We start from the raw sequence: 17,844 nt of genomic DNA on the forward strand, positions 1-17,844 counted from the left end.
GTAGTGCATTGATGGTATTTATTATTTCATCTGCGTCCCAGTTGAGGTTCCAAGAAAACTCTTCTGTTCCGCTGGCTTTGGTCGAATTCTGCACATTTTTTTTGTATAGTCCTGAAAAATGCTTGACCCATATATGAGGCTCTACTTCTTGTATCATAGTTTGTTTTTTTGGATCATCGTTCATTATTGACCATAAGAATCTCGTGTTTTTCAAATGTAGTGCCGCAAGAATTACTTCAGCTTCATTTTGTTTCATCATAGACTTATTCGCTTTCAACAAATTGGAGAATTTTTGTTTTTCTTTTTTTATTTGAATTTTACAATCAGGTTCATTCTTTTTTTTATATAAATTATATAATTACTTCTATATCGTCAGATCCAATTGACTTCAGTTGAGGTATGGCTTTAAATAAACGCAAAGTATTGGATCTGTTGAGCATCACTGGCGCTTCTGTGCATGTCGTCATTTGAAACAATGCTATTCTGTAGGCGTGTGTCGCCCTCATTGGGTTCTGGAACTTAGGTCTAATAATAGGTGGGCTTCCACAGTCCACAGGAATATCGTTTTCTTTCCACGATCTTGTATTTCTGAATATAACCATGTTTCCTCATTCGATACCGATGAATATGTAAGCGAGATGTTGTTCAATTGATCGTCAGAACGTTGCGTATTTATAGAAATGTCCATGGACGTGTCATAGCATTCATCTATGACTATTAGTGCCTCATCTTGTGAGTTTATAGAAATTGCGTTACCTTCGGTTGATTCATCAGTGGACGATATCTCTAATGCTGGCAACTGATTTGCTTGCATATTTGTTGTTTCTTGGTTAATTTCTGCTATTAACGCGTCCAATGGTTCAGGCAGTGATTGAATGACTTGTTGAGGTGTACTTTTCAATGTCTTCATTAATGCCGAATTTGGATTCAATCCCTGTTGCACTAAATTCTTTGTAGCATCTCGTTGCTTAGTTGTATTCATTTTTTCGCTTACCGATTTTTGTACCGCTTGCATTTTTCTAAGGAACGCACACAATCCCGTTTGAGTTTTCCTAAGGGATTTTTTATGTATTGGTTTGCTCAATGCATCTTGTCCTGCAGTTCCTCGCTAAATCAAAGATGTCGAAAGGTGTGCACATCGGTGGTTCATTAGTGCCTGAGAGTGTCAGCACTGCATGGTTACAAGCTGCAATAGTAGCATTTTGCATTTCATATTGTGTTCTTTGGTCAGTGTTCATAATATTTGCATCACATTTTTCCTCAGTTTGTGTTTGTTTTGTAATTTGTTGCAATTGCTGAGGCGTATGGAGGTGTTTTTTTGCTTTTTTGTCTATCACTTTTTTTGTTATTGTTGATACTGTTTCCATCAGATTTTGCTTGTTTATTCGGTCTACTCTTGCTATTTCCGCTAAACGTGTTTGCCATATCCTGGATGATTCAGCTTCATATTTCAAGCGCTCTTGTATGGTACTTGTAAAGGTTTCAAGATGAGTTTGTTTGGTCATAATCATCGCTAGGAGGGTCGCTTGATCTTTTGTTGTATCAACCATGGAGATTCCTGAATTTTTTTAAATGGAATCATTGCATTTGACAAGACTGCTACCAAGGTGTTTTGTAGATCCAACATTGTGGTAGGCAGTCTATAAGGAGATTTGGGCGAATTCCTCGGATGTTCGGATTTTATACTTGTGGATAGAGATTAGAGATCCTCTGTTCTTTGGATTATTGGAAGATTATGAAGAGATGTCAGAGGTTTTTTTGCAGATGTGTGATTTCCTTTAGGTACAATCGGCGTAGATGTATTAATCTGTTTGATTTGTGCCAGTGTAAGGACACCACTAAAAACTTCTGTTCTTTTTTCTTGGGAGTCCAGTATAGCATCTATCTCTGTAATGTCAAGCGACAACCGTGCTATTCGGACAGGCAGAGTTTTTGCATAGTCATTGTGGAGAGAGTCTGTAAGATAGTATGTTGATTGCCAATGCTGTTTGGCTATCCTAGCTCTCTCTTGCAGTGATGGTGCAAAACACATGTCTTCAGAGTTTGCTTTTTGTGGTTTCTTGCTTATGGCTTTGCATTGGCCTAACATTAGTGTATCTATTGTAGAATTATCAAATGGTAATCTAACCATAGCTAGTTTTATGAGTTTTGTTGGATGTCTGTATTTGAATTGGAGCCATGCAGCAGTCTCCATTAGGCGTTTGAAGTAAGATTTCATTTGGTGACTCATTAGTTAGTTCTACAGATCTTCTTGTTCAGGCATGTTATGGTCTGCTGACATGACAACTTTGTCTCTGTGTTCTGACAATTTGTCTTCTATCTCTTGTTTCAGCGTGAGTGTCTCATTATTTGTATGTGGTCCAATCCTCTCATCTTTAAATGCAATGTCTGTCAGAGATTTCACAATTAAATCTGGTCGACTTGTAAATCTGTTCACCAAGGCAACAGATTCTTCTCATTTTTCTTTTAGTCTTGTACGAGGTTTAGAAGGTTCCATTTTTGTATGTATGTGTTGGTGCTTATCAAGTATTAAGCGATTTATATAGGTTTATGCTTAAATACGCTGTTTCTTAGAAGCACTTACCGCTTGATCCTGCCGACTCCAGCCGCACAGCTCAAACAGCAGCGCCCTTTACACCAGCGGGCTTCACGCCGCAAGGGTCGTGCTGTGATGATTATATCATGTTCTTCCTGTGGGCGTGTCACAATCTGGTCACGTGACTCTGTTCACGTGACTGGTCTCAGGGAATTGGAAAAAATGCTCCGCTCACTTCAACCGCTGACTTGTGGATCCGTCAGACTTACGCGAATTGGAGGCAAAGCACAAAGATCAGGAACAGTCAAATCCTAGACAGGTAAGGTAAGTGCAGGGATCGCAGCTGCACAGCTCAAACAGCTGTACCCTTTACGCCAGCGTGCTTAAACCAAGGAGGTTATTGGATTCTAGATATTCCTGGATCTGCAGGTATGCAGCTCGGTCCAGGATTTTGATTAAGAAGGGGATGGTGGGGATGGGCCTGTAATTGGTAGGGGTGCTCGGGTCTAGTGAAGGTTTTTTGAGTAAGGAGAGGACCCAGACGTCCTTGAGGTTGTCAGGCACGATGCCTGTGTTGAATGAGGTGTTTATAAGGGCGGTGATGAATGGTGCTAGTTCATTGGTAGCCTTCTTAATGATGGGGGCTGGGCATATGTCACCCAGACAATTAGATGGTTTCCGTTTGAGGATAACATGTTCTACCTCTTTGATTGAAAGTGGTGAAAAGCTAAAAGGTTTGTAGCTGTGTTGAAGGAGGTCAGACGTCCCATGTGGTCTAGGTGGACACATACTGCACTTCTACTACCCTCACTCACACGCTCTCGTATATTTTTCAAAGCACCCATCCATGTGCCTGCTTGACATGGGTAGTGTTAGAGGTCAGAAATTAAGGGTGCCATGGAGTTTTATTTAAATGAAAATGGGTTGGGAAAATGCGTATCTGGCCCTATTCTAAAGAGGAGTTTCCTTACCTAAGAACAAATAAAACTAAGGATCTGTCTGTGTCACGGTGTCAGAAAACTGAAAAGCTGTCCTGGTGTCCAAAACGTCCTCTCCTGACCCTCACTCTACAAACAAAACAATAAAGTGAGAAAAGAAAGGTCTTTCACCTGATGTTGGCAAAAAAGTGCTCATAAATGAAAATTTGAATAGCTCCAATAAAAATGACCTTTTATCCAGGGGGGGGGGTTCCCTTCCCCTGGATTCTTAAGTGTGATGGCAATGTCTCTTTACAAACAGTTCCTTTGTGTCCCTCCTTGATTCACAATACTTCTGCTAGGCAACAAGTTCTGTAACAGTCTTTCTTTATCAAAAGTTTCCTCTTTGTCTAAGAAATACTGTCTTTTTTTTAACATTTCTTGTAGCTTTGCAAATCGCCTTGTGTACTCTCCTGACAGGACTTCCCTTGACATTTCCACTGCCTGGTGTACTCTCCTGGCAGGACTTCCCTTGCCATTTCCATTGCCTGGTACACAAGGCAATCATTCGTTTAGCAGAAATGTATTGGTAGAATTTGCTGAATAAAAGAAATTTGATTAGCAATCCAACCTAAATGATTTTAGCATGTATCACTATTTACAATGAGGCGAGAAGTTAGTTGCAATCATAAACTGCAAGAATGTATTTCAGCTGCAGTAACCACTCCATGCTGTCTTTTAACAGCACACTCAGGTAAATAAATGTCCTGCTACCCTAAAGAATCACGTTAATGCATGGTATGTTGGAGGACTGTCTTCTATATCCCTCCAGACAAAAAAAGAAACGTCATGTTGAAGAAAAGAGATGGGATAGTTGGCAAAATGAGAAGAATTACAGGTGACAATATGTGGGCGGCGGGAGCGAGTTGTGATAGTTTGTAAGGAACAAAAAGTGGGTGTGTGTTTATGTGGGATGTAAACACACACACACACACACACACACCAGCTTTGTTGTGCTAACTAATTCAGGATGCTAGTTCGTTCTTAGGGTCTTGAAAGCTAGCAATTGCCAGAGTACTGAGAAGAAAGCATAGATGCGTGGTGTGTGGTGGAGTAACAGACCCAATCCTCTGACGCCAAAACCTACCTTTGAATTATGCTGTTTGCACAAAGGGGCCCCAAAAACGTCGTTTTAATAAAGGCACATTGTATGCTCTGAATTTAATCAGTACCTTGTGTCAGAAAAATATGCCCTTGTTGTTATATTTCCATCAGTCCTTGAAGTGGCAGCCCTCAGATATTAGAACATGAAGGCAAGCGATATCATTGCCTGTTAAGCACTGGAGCCTTGCCTGGTATGAAGCCGCAGTTCTCAGATACAGAGCGAGAGTATGATTCTGCAAGAGGGCGCTTGTTGGCATCATTCCCACCTGCATGGAAACTATTGGCACCATCGCAACTCTTTTTGAAAATTGCTGGATTCTGTTTTTCTGTGCCCCAGAGATAATTAAACATGGGCATCTTGTGCTGCCCCCTTTCTTCATGACTTTGGCTCAATGAGGCTATGGTGCTAGTCCGACCTTTGGGGCTACAGGCTGTTGGCTTTCATCTGCTAGAGCAGCTCGCCCATTTCATGAGTGTTCATTCAGTGTCACCTTCTTTATTCCTTAAAAGGTCATTGGGTTGATGATGCTATGTGTCGAGTTCTGGTTCACAGTCATTAAGCTGTACCTGTTGGGACTCTGTTATCAGCCATGGCTTTGCATCATTTTCTCGAAAATGCCTGTGCTTTCTCTGGCAGAGAGGTGGCACTTCGACACAAAGAGCAGAAGGGGGTGCTTGGCAGGCTGAATTCTATAGAAAATATTGCTGTTAAGTGCCCAGCCAGTTACTAAATGGGAGCTGTTCTAATTACTTGTTAAGGCAGCAATTTCTTTTTTGCTCTATTCGAGTACGACCCTAGGTCTGATGTGCTGGATGACTCGCCTAGTGGGAGCTGTATAATGGGTTTCAGGTTGTTCCCATAAGAACAGAGTATGGGGGGAATAGGGATACAATGGGCAACAAAGCAAACTCCCTTTTGTAACCCGTTTAGAAACTTAAGTCATGTTTCTATATGGATAACTACGGGTCCAAGAATGCAAACTAAGATAAAGCCTGAAAATTCGCCTATTATAACATTGTACTAACTTTCACAACTTTAAGAGACACTAAGATAAATTATGTAATAAGGTTACTTGTGTTTAGATATCTGTTTTATCCTAAACGTTCAGTTTCCTGACATCATGCATGATGTTAAAAACATTTGTCTAAAAAGAAAACCCTTTTTACATGTCAAACTAATAGACTTGGATGAAAACTAATGTTTAAAAGGGAGTTTTGTGTTACTGACTTTCTGAAGCAATGGCCCATCTCATTGAATATTATCTAAACATTCACGCATAAAGTAAATGCAGATCACAAAAGAAATGAATGGTAAGACTGTTGTTCCTACCACCTCGTACTTCCTCTGCATTTTGTCCAGATATTGAGGGCTCTGAAGGTGGTCGGTCTCTTTACGCAACCAACCATGACTTTCTTAGGGTGTGAACATAACGCCCAATTAGCTCATCAATGGTGTGGCACAGAAGCTCACTTTGCCCACCATCCATTATCGAGAGTTTACAGTTTCAGTGACCGTAAATGCTAAAAGACAATGGCCCTCATTACGACCTTGGCGGAGAACCATGGTGCTATTAGCACCATGGTCCATGGCGCTAAGCTGCCAACTCCGCCATGGTGGTTGGCGGACTTACCGCCCCATTCCGACCTTGGCGGGGCGGTAAGTCCCCAATCCCCATTTACCCTTCCCCATTCCCATTTTTGCCCCATAGGGCATAATGGGAGTGGGGAAGGCGTTAATTACGCCACCGTAAATTACGGTGGCGTAATTAACAACGAGGTCCCTTAGCGCCATGGATTTTAACACCTGCTAAAAGCAGGTGTTAAATCCGCCATGGCGCTGAGGGAACTCGTACTCAGGCGGTAAGGGTCGGCGAAGTTTACGCCGGCGTAAACCCCTTACCGCCTGGGTCGTAATGAGGGCCAATACCACGGTTGTTGGACCAAAAGGTGAAAAGGCAGCTCAGCAGGTTCAGTGAATGTTACTGATACGTAACATGTTCACAGTTGCGTTTAAATTCTATTGTCTTTTTCCAATTCTTTGTGAAAAATCTATATGAATACAATTCAAAATGTGTGGGTCTGTGGTTTGGCAAAGCGTTGTTCCTTATACAATTCCACACTGTTTCACCAGTCTGCACCAAATTCTGCATAGTTCCCTGTTAGGACCCTGCGGACATAACTGGCTACATGACATTTGGACACCCCACCCCTTTCCCCACATTTCAGCACCTTCACACATGAGACGGGTGCCTGAAATTGGCAAAAAATCAATGTGGTCGTAGAAGGACCGGTCTCGACACGGGGAACTGGGACCTCAACAACCACGTTTCAAGATCCTAGGATGCACTGTTTCCAAGATATTTGCACCACAATGCACTGCAACGAACTGTCTTAAAAAAGTGTTGGATTATATCAACACAGGTTCTATCAGCAAAGGAGTTGCTTTGGGCGTCCTTCCCCCATTACCCCCACCCAGCATGGGATGTGATCCTTGCCTCTGCAGCTGCATAATGAGCACATCAGTCAGCTGTGATGCCACATACAAGGAACGATTCACCTCTCCACTACTTGCTTACTTTCCATGTTCCCAACAACAGGGCAGTAGCGAGCTCACTGCTTGCCTGCTTATAATTCTCTGACTTATACATGCGATCCTTGGGCTGGGCCCATGACTCTATACAATCTTTCATCTCAGCCCAGTGGTGGGCTCTGCCTCGCCTGCACGCTCCGTGTGTGCAGAACAACATCTTTACAATTATTTCTGCAGCCTATCAATGTTTATAGAAATCCTGTTGCAGTTAGAGCAACATTATTAAGTAAATAAAACGCAATTCAGTGGTATTGTATGGCAAATTGCGATGTGATACCGCTTATTTTATACCTTGCTATACTCCCCTGTCAGGACTTCTCTTGTGGTTCAATTGCCTGGTATCCTTCCCTTGCCAGGACTTCTCTTCTGTTTCAATTGCCTGGTATCTTTCCTTTGCCAGGACTTCTCTTTTGTTTTTCACAGTTCCTCTGCATCACCAAAACTGCATATACTGTTCTTGGCTCGGTATATCTGTCCGCAGTAATGTTCGCTCAAACTTTGCCCCACACTTGCATGTCATGAATTCGTATCTTACTGGGGTTTGGTTCTGTAATTTGCCTTTTCTACTTTCAAACAATCTTCTTCTGGTCTCTGTATTATCAATTTCACAACATTCAAATTGTCATTGGCGCGGTCGCCGGAGCACCCCGGGGTCCCCACTTGCTTTGGACTGTCTCACCGGTTCTCTATAGTGTCGCCGGTCCTGCAGACGTCCTTCTGGCTTCCTTCATGGCTCTGCTGTCCCACGCTTGCTTCCCCTCATGTCCCGGTAAGGTGAACGCTGCTTTTTCAAGCAGTAGAGAGCCCAGGACCTCTCTTGCAGCCCTTGGTGTATCCACGGCATGTCCTGCTCTTGCACTGCATCTCTCCTTCTGCCTCTGCGAACTCCACTGCTTTGCCCCTCAGGTATGTGTCTCTAGCACTCCTGAGCCCCTGCCGAGGAACCAACGCCTTTTCCTGCACTGCTACTCGCGGTAGTGTGATTGGCATCTTTAAATATCCCAAGCACAGGGGATTTCGTAGAACAACTAGTCTGCAGATAGAGCTTTGGGCTCCTGTTACCTTGTACCAACTCCTTCATCTTCCTCGTCTCAGTACTTTAGTGGTTATGGGAGTTGGAGTTCATGGTTGTCATTGGACATACAGTATTTAGATAGTCTTTCTCAGTGGTTTTGCATGAGAGAACAGTTTCACATAAAGGTGCACCAGAAGCAAAAAAAGTGTTGTCAGAGCTTTGTTTTTTTAGGTCATAGGAGGGTGACCTAGAGAATATTGGAAAGAGGTTTCTTTACTTCCTTTACAAGGGGGGATAACTAGCTGGCGATAGGTCATCAGGGTCTTGGGCATTAGAGCGTCTTCCTCATGGGAAAGGGGGTATAAAACGTCTCGTCCATTGAAATCATGACCTCTGCCTGGTAGTTGTCTCCTCCCATGTGATCCTCCCTCATATAGCCGCCCCCAGGGTCAGGAAACAGCTGGCCACATGGGAGAAGGTCACCACCGGGGAATCTGTGATGACTACATTGGATTCATCACAGTAGCTAGTAGGGACCTGGCCTCCCCTAATCAACTTCGCTTTCACTAACATGCATACATGCATTCTAAAGTCCTCTGACAAATGTTCCCATATCTGGACTCTGGTCCCCAGAGGGCATTCAACCTGCAGCGTGTTGGGACCAAACCAATGATGAAAGGCGCTGTACAAACTTTAATGATGATGGTATCAGAAAAGACCTTTGTGGGTCGTGAACATGGTGATATATCTGGAGTCTTCACTGATTTCCAACTGATGATGTCCTTTGTTCAAGTCTAATCTCGAGAAAACGGTGGACCCATTCAGTGAATCATGTCTGTTATGCACTGTGTTTGGTGTCTTTCTCTGAATATTGCTTGGTTCGGTATCCTCATGCCTGTGCATAGATGTATTTGGCCTTCCACGCCCTTCTTAGGTACTGGCACCACAGGTGATGCCCACGGAGTGGGGCCTCTTGCAGGTTCTGCGATGTCTGCTTTGATGAGGTGTTGCAGTTCTTCCTCCACTTAATTCTGGATATTGAAAGGAATGCCCCTTTAGTGCTGAGCCACGGGTCGCACGTTTGGATCAATGTGTAGTTTGACCTGGCATCCTTTCACTTTCCCAATGCCCTCGAATAGAGATGGGAACATCGTTTCATTCTTAGCCGCCGTTGTTATGTATTTGTTCATCATGGGGTGATAAAACACGTGTATCAGACCTATTTGGATGGCTGATCTAAAACTCAGAATGCATCCACAATTACTGTCGACTTTGATAACATGTATCATTTTCCTATCATTCTGTTCCTTGTATGACCAGTTGGCCCACAAACGTACCCCTGTATGTCAATGGCTGCTTGGAGCCATATGGGTAAATGTTGAGCTCTTTTTAGTTTCGGCATCTTGTCTAATCTCTGGAATGTTTCTTCAAACATGACATTTACAGTAGCTCCTGTGTCAATCAGAAACTGGTGGGGCGGATCGTTCACTTTTAGTGACAATATGGGGCTGTGTTCTATTGCTGTGGGATTTTCAATTGCTATACATATCCCCTTCCCGTCTCTCGTGACTTGATGCAGAGTCAGTGTCACTTTTCAATTGGGTGGCTGTTCTCAAGTGATGTAGTCTTCTTCTTTTCTGTTTGTACACTCTCCTGTGCGACACAGATTATCTCTGCTGCCGCCTCCTGTCAGAACGTGGGGATTCTCTGCGGTTCATGGGCCTTCTCTTTTCTCTCTTTCATTCTTTGCGTGGAGGTGTTGTTGCTGAACGTCCCGCTGTTTTTTGTGTGACTGTCATTCGCTCTCAGCGTCCTACACATCGAACGGAAGTGGTTTTCCCCTCCACATGCGGAACACTCTTGGTCCATGGCTGGACAGATACCTTTGTGAGGCAATTCATACCCGCATCAGCAGTCTTTTTGCGCTTTTCCACTGTCTGTTTCAACGTCATTAAGTTCACATTAATTTGCTGATTGGGAGTTATTTTGCATTTTTCCATTGTGGTGGCTTACAATTGTGAGAATTTGTGTGTGGTTTCTGCAATATTTCTGCAATAATTTCAGTTTAAACGTGAGTGATTCACATTCCGCAATATTTTGTGATTTCATGGCTTCTTCATTTCCGTATAGGTGAAAGTCACAATGTTTTACTTGTGTGCGTAGGCGGGTAACGAAACTATCCATAGTTTCATTGGTCGTATGAGACATATTTTTCATAATCTACGTTCTTGTGTATGGCAAACTGTTCACTCAGCTGTTGTTTTAGATCCTGATAAGTGGCAATTCTCTCTTCCGCCATTTCATATATAATGTGCCTCACAGCCGTCCCTGCTGTTAGTGTAAGGTGGCCTTTGATCGCCTGTCATCTTGCAACCCCATGGCATCAACATATACTTCAAAGTCTTGCAACCATCTGGCCCATCACGGCCCCAGATTTGTGTTGTCTGTCATGTCAAATGGTAATGGCACCTGTTTTGTAAATTAGTGGACAGGGGCAGTGAGACGCACTTGCGGCATGTTCCCCCACCCTGATGGGGATGGTTCTTGATCCGATATGTTGGCTCATGCTGGACTTCCGTAAGGTACACTGTGTCCTGTCTAGCCTGTGTATTTAACTCTGCCAGGCTTGCATGTGTTATTTCCACATGTACAGGTGCTGGCTGCCACTCTCAATGCAAGAAAGAAAAAGCATTAAAGTTCCTTGCAGTACGTACGCGGTGTTCCTTGTTTGCCGTGTTATACTTCCCAGGGCCTTACGCGTCCTGTGCTTCACCAGGCAGCATCGAAGTTCCCTGTAGCACATGGCTTTTCTTGCCATCTTCACGTGTCCTAGGTATACCAGGCACGTGTTGATTTCCTGTGTCAAACGTGTCCGAGGATTCTTCCTTGGTGTACAATAGGCGCATAATGATTTATTGTGCTGCGCAGGGTGGCCAACTGTCCGGTATTCTACGGGATTGTCCCATAATTGGGGACTCTGTCCCGCAGTTTGCAGAGTGGCTGTGCGGGACGCAGGTTGTCCCGACTTGCTTTGTTCCCTGGAGTGGGACTCTCGGGAGACAGCAAGTCGGGACAACCTGCGTCCAGCACAGCCACTCTGCAAACTGAAGTGACCGTCTACACACCACAGCGCTGCCACCTGCTGCTTTCTTTCTCTGGGCGGCTCTGCGGCCCCAGCTCCTTAGCGTGGGCATCCCAGGCCGCGCCTCCCCCTCCTCCCAACACCCTGTCCCGGGCCAGCCTGCCTCGGCCCGGCCCCTTCCCATGCTTCTGCCCGGCCCCTTCCTCCCCCCCACCTATACCCTGTACGGATGCATCCCAGAAAATAACCACACAACACAATTTTTCAAAGTTGGAAGTCTTAATGCCACAGCAGCTTTATTTGCATAAAGTCAAGGAGTATCTTACAGGCGATCCGTGAATTAACCGCACCACAGGTTCTTCTACGCTGTGTGAAGCTTCCTAGGTATTTCGCCCTCCCCCCACCCTCACCGTCTGCGTCTGATGGACGCTTCCATTTGAGCCTGGCCCTTGCTGCCAGCTTCTCTCTACCCATGGCCATTCGAATCATTGCGTGTGTTGTCCTTCTTGGCACTTCCCCCCTTGCTCTAAGGTACCTGTTTCTAATTCCCTGACACCTTCACGGTGTCCTATTAGCCCAGTTTCTAGCTAAACTGGCACGACCATTCGGGTGCCCAAACACGTAGGTTCCTATACAGACACCACATTTCCAGTGCCCAAACATCAGAGTTATTACCTATACAGACACAACCAGGTGCCCAATTCTCTCGTTCCTGCCTATACAGACATCACTTTTGCGATGTCCAGCTTTCCTAATGCACCTTTCTACTCTACTCTGAGCTCCCATCCCCTTTTAGGCTAATTTCTTACCCTGTTCCTTCCACCACAACTTCAGCCCCCAAGTATTCCATCTCGCATTACTGTCCGAGAGGGCTGCGCTTATCCTAAGGCTCTGTGCATCCTCTATTCTCACCCTAGGCCCCCCCAACCAAGATCTTGCCCCGGGTCCCCCCCTCCGTCTGGTTCCGTAATCCCTAGTCCTCCCCCTCTGTTCCTCTGGCTTGCTCCTCCCCTATCCCGGTTCCCCCTTCTCTTGCTGTCGGTCACCCCCTATTACACTGCCTCCAGTTCCCTGTGATCCCTTCTCCCACAAATTCCCACCCCCACTGACCTCGACGTGTTGTTCTCTCAATTTCCCCAAGAACCCCCGTCTGTTTGCCCCCCCATCCTTCCTTCCATTATCCCTCCACCCCCCTGTTTCTTTGCCAACCCTACAAGTACCAACATACCTCATCTGCCCCCCCCCACTTCCCTTGTGGACCTTTGTTTTACCTTGTTTCCAATTCTTTTCTTTCCACCCCCCCCCACATGTTTTGGGGTTGGAATGGCTTCATGGCTTCCAAGCCCCCTACACCCTCCGCTTTTTCCCCAGGGCCTCCCCCGAGTATGTTACTCTTGGGCGCCGTAGGATCTAAGCTGTTGGCTAAGCATTCCCCTATGGGCCTGCCAGTACTTTGCTAAAGGGATCGGCCTGTGATTCCTCCAAGACTCTCTGCTGGTTGCCGGCGGCACAGAGTTCCCCCTGCTTGAACGGGTCGCTCCCACACCTGCCCTTCCGCTTGCTCCCTTTTGTCCCTCCCCCCCTTGTTTCGTGTCCTTGATTGCCCCCTCCCAACCTATGTGCAACCTGCGTTTGTCAAGGCGTCCCTCCATTCCATGGTCATGAGTGCCTACCTGGGACAAATAACCCGGCACTTTCAGGGTGATGAGTGGGTGGTGTATCCATCCCATTCCGCTGCCTTTCAAGAAGCCCCCCATCCTTGAGTTTGCCTTTCTCCTTGCCGTCTCTATTGCCCCATGGCGCAGCGCACCCCTCCATTCTTGCCTGGGGATTATTTCGGACCACATGACTTCGGTGCCCCGAAAACCCCCCCCCAATCCACGTGAGGAGCGTTCTCAAACAGTTCTGTCAAGTTCCTTCTTGCTTTTTGCCACCAAGTCGTTACCCCCAATGTGGAGCAACAAAATGTTGGGTGGCGGGTGATGCTGTGCCGCCTGTTCCAATGTCCTCCATAGCTGGTCGCTTTGTAGACCAGCCTTAGAGATCCAACGAATCTGGGTGTTTCGAAGGCCCAGGTCCCGTCCCTAGATGCTGTCCTCGCTCCAACCGCAGCTCTGGACACAAAAGAATGTCCCACGACCCATACCTGGTTGGCCTCTGTGAAGACAGGAGGGGGTTTCTTAAAAACTTTCGATGTGAGTGGTGGGCCCTGCGGGCCCTTGTCCCCCTGCCTCGTCTACCCACCTCCAACACCCACCCCCCCCAGTCTCAACCTTGCCTATCGGACGTACAGTTTGAATTTATCCGAATCCCATCTACCAATCTTTTTTACCATATCGTCCCCCAGACCCTCCCTACTTGCAGTTGTTGCTGCACCTAGGCGGAATGAATGTGTGGAGAATTTGGTCGGGTCGGCACCGGCTTTGGCCAATGTTGCGGCTAATACCCTTCTGAACTGAAACTGTGTGAGGGGCGTTCCGTCCTGGTGTGTGAGCAAGTACGCTGACCCCACCCCCTGGCTGCTAGATAGGCAGCCATGGTTGCTACCGGGCAGAAGGCCTCTTGTCCTAGCTTGGCCAGCACCAAATTGCAGCCTTTGCCGACCTGGTCTGTCTTGGATACCCTTATGCTGACATGCAATACCTCCTCCACTATTGCCACATCGCCCACTACCAGGGCCCTGTGGTCGTGTTCTCCCTTAGCTCTGGCTACTAGTTCGCTAAGCTCAGGGCCCCGAAGAAGGCTAGCGCAAAGCATGTCTTGAACATGATGCATTTGTGCCATGAGTGGCAGACCACGGCTGTAGCTGACGTGATTTTCTTTAGTAGATCGAAGTCGATGGGTCTCCTCTCTGTTTTTGTACGCAGTGCGCCCCTGTCCCATCCTTTCAGCGCCGCCCTTACTAGGAATCCTTTGGTCGGATCATGGCGTCCTGCTAGCTGATTATAGAATGCCACTGCACTGAGGTGCGCCGCTAGCCAAGATCGTGATTTGCCCGCCCCCTTGGTCCATAGCACAAAACTGTCCACTTTCTCCTCCTTGCTAGTCTCCCCCAAGTTTTTTGTGTTCTCCAAGAAAGTGTTGACATTGGCGCTGTATCTGGCTCTTGTGCTTCCGGCCAATGAACTTGCCGCTAGCTGTTGCATTCCTTCACCCAACTCACTAGCTGCCATAGTTGTTCGTGGAGCAGGGTCATGGTTGGCAAGGCTTGCAGGTGCGTTTTCTGGAATCGTGCCATCTGTGAACGAGAAAGAGCATTGGCTGCTGTGTTATAAACCCCAGGGATGTGGCGTGCTTTCACGGCTGTATTCATGGTTAAACATATGCGTAGCATGTGGCGCAACAAACACAGGGTGGCCGGGCAACGTGCTGAGTGTGTGTTGACCGCCTGGACCACTGCCATGTTGTCGGACCAAACCACTGGGCGTTTGTTTGCCAGTTCGTGTGACCAGATATGCAGGGCTAGCACCACCGGAAATAATTCCAAGACATTTATGTTTTTTGTCAGTCCATTCCTGTTCCATGCATTCGGCCAATCTCCCCTACATCATTCCCTCCCCAAGATGGCCCCAAACTCTGCCCGACCTGTTGCGTCGGTAAACAGCTGCAATTGTGAGCACACCGTCCAAGGTGACTGCCATATGCACACATCGTTGAACTCCCTCAAAAATGTCCTCCAAACCTTCAGGTCCTCCCTCATACCTGTGCTCATGCGTACTTTGTGCCACCTCTTTGCTGCGCCCCCGGTTGCAGACGCTAGTCGCCTTGCGAAAACCCTTCCCGCCGGTATGACCCTTGCTGCAAAGTTAAACTTGCCCACTAGCGATTGGAGGCAGTTTACGGAAACCCTGTCACCTGTTAATGTCGCGTCGATGTCGGAAATGCATTCAACTATCTTCTCCCTGGGCAGGCGGCAAGTCCCTACTTCCATGTCTAATTCGATCCCCAAGTACGTTAACCTTGTGCATGGTCCTTGCGTCTTCTTCCCCGCTAGTGGTACCCCGAGCTCTTCGGCTAGTGCAATGAATTTGTGAAGCAGTGACGAGCACACATCGGAGTCTCGCTTGCCCACGAACAGGAAGCCATCTAGGTGATGCGTTCTTCCCCCCTGGCTTTCCCGCTCGCTCAATGCCCATTCCAAGAAGGAGCTGAAGGTCTCGAAATATGCACATGAAATGCTACACAAAAAACCCGTCCCCGATTCCTACATGCCTGCCATCTTGCTGCGTTTTTTTTTCCTTCCCCTCCAATCCCCCGCCCGCCAGCCAGTTAAATTGAAGTTTTCACCAGTAAATGCGGACCCTCGCTTCTACTGCAGTGCAGGACCGTGTGGGTGAAGGTCTGGCGGAATTAAATTAATCAATTAGTCTGTGCGGGGCGGGCGCGTGGGAGGGGCAATTGCAACTGTGGGCCACTCCTAGTTGGTGGCCGAGATGATTTGTGGCGCAGGAGAGCCTTGGCCGTGATGCAACACTATGCAGTCAAAACGCCTCAACCTGTTTCATTTGCCATACTAATAGCAATACTGCCCCAACTCACGCCCCCCAAAGGGATTACCATGATGTTCTAAAGGTTATACTGCACGCTGATGCAAGCCTTCATGTGAACTGCAGTCTCCTTCGCTCACCCCAACCTCACGTTTGGACCAGCCGTGCTGCGCACGTTTCCTGTGCAAGTTTGTCAGTGTCCTCATTAAAAGGCCACTTGTGTATTGGCGCGTTATAAATGCTGTATTATAACATATTGCTATCTCAGGGCATTACAACCCCCCGCTAATCCCCCAATCTCTGTGATTCCAACGATGGCTGGTGCCTGCTCACACTCTCCGCGGACCTTGTGATTCCGGGCACTAGAGCCCGCATAACAGTCTTGCAACCCTTGCGCGTGGGCGCGTTATAAATGCCACATCACGAGCCAACCATGTTGCGCTCGCATGCATGCTGAACCTCGCTAACCCGCGACCACTGCCTGCACTGGCCCTCCTACTCCCGTCCTCCTTCTCCCAGCCTTACCGCCATTGACCACAAGGCTCGGCTGCAGATGCGCACCACTGCCCCCCTCCCTGCGCCATCCCCGACCAAATCGCCATCCCCCTTGACCCCCAATGCGTGGCGGAAAACCCTTGCCACTCTACATGTGAGCACCTGTGTACATCTCCACGGTGGCTGGTGCCTGCCAGACTGTCCCCGCGATCCTGCAGCGCCTGTAAGCTGGCGTGTACAAACACCATGTCATGGTTCGTCCACACTGCGCCCTCTCCACCTGGGCTGACCCTTGCTCACTATGGTCCGCTGCTTGCACAACCCGCCCCATCGCCGCTCCTTGTTCGGTTGTGCAGTACAAGGGCAGGACGGAAGTGACATAGGCACCACCGCGTGTGAGAGAGCGCGTGCCCTCGAGTTGAAACCCTAGCGGTCGAATGCGGCATGCACACAAACAGTAGCCCCAAAATGCACGGTCTCCCCCCGAAGAACTGCTGTGTCGCTCCACATAGGAGAGTGTTCTTTCGCGCTACATAGACAATCATGCCATCTATTTGTTTGTGCTCTCGGGGCATTCAAAACGCCGACGTTCAGTCAGACCCTTCAAACGGTTCCACCCGAATTGGCATGATACCTATGCTCTAAAGCGTACGGAATAGACGAAATTGAACGTGCAATGGAGTGCAAATTGATACTCCACAGCTACGGAGTACAATTCCGCATCGGCGACGCGGTACCTTGCCATATCTAAATCGGTATAATGAGTGGCCCAATCACGGACAAATGGAACGAAATGACATCGACCCACACAAAGACCCACCCACTCGTTTCAGGCAGTTCAAAACCCGCCGCAATCACTCCGCCATTAACGCTCGCCGTGCCTGCTCCCCTCCTATCAGAGAACCAAAGCATGCGTGTGTTGGAAAACCCGCTCACGCACATTTGAACTCCCGCGCCAGTGACCGCGAGGCTTGTGGCGCACTGAAAGCCAAAAGTCAGAAACCCTTTGCAAACGACCTGGATCGCATCCCGCCCACCCCCATCGCCATTGCCCACGAAGCCTGTCACCGATTCCCCGTACACCACAATGTCCCCCCGTTCAAAACACATGATCGATCCGATGCGATACATTGAAATGTCTAAAACCATATGATGAGTAGCCCAATCACAGACAAATTTGACAAAATAAAATTGCCCCATGCAACAAAAAAAACAACTCGTTTCAGGCAGTGCAATGCCCAGCGCCATCATTCTCCAATTCACACTCGCTGTGTCTGCTCCCCCCTTATCGAAGGGCCTAAGCATGCACACTTGAAACCTCGCGCAAGTGATCATGACGCCGGTGGCGCAATCGAAGCTAACGGCCAGAAAGCGCCTGCAAATTGACTTGGATCCCTTCCCGCCCGCCCCCATTTCCTACGATGCTTGTCGTCGATTCCCTATACAACACACTCCCCCAGTTCAAAGTGCATGGTCAAACCCGGGTCCATGCTAGAAAACCGCCAAGTATGCACGTGTTATACATATAAATGCCAGTTGACGTCCTTGACGTGATCAA

Source organism: Ambystoma mexicanum, chromosome 11, assembly GCF_040938575.1.
Source record: "Ambystoma mexicanum isolate Mex_15411 chromosome 11, UKY_AmexF1_1, whole genome shotgun sequence".
Classification (NCBI taxonomy): domain Eukaryota; kingdom Metazoa; phylum Chordata; class Amphibia; order Caudata; family Ambystomatidae; genus Ambystoma; species Ambystoma mexicanum.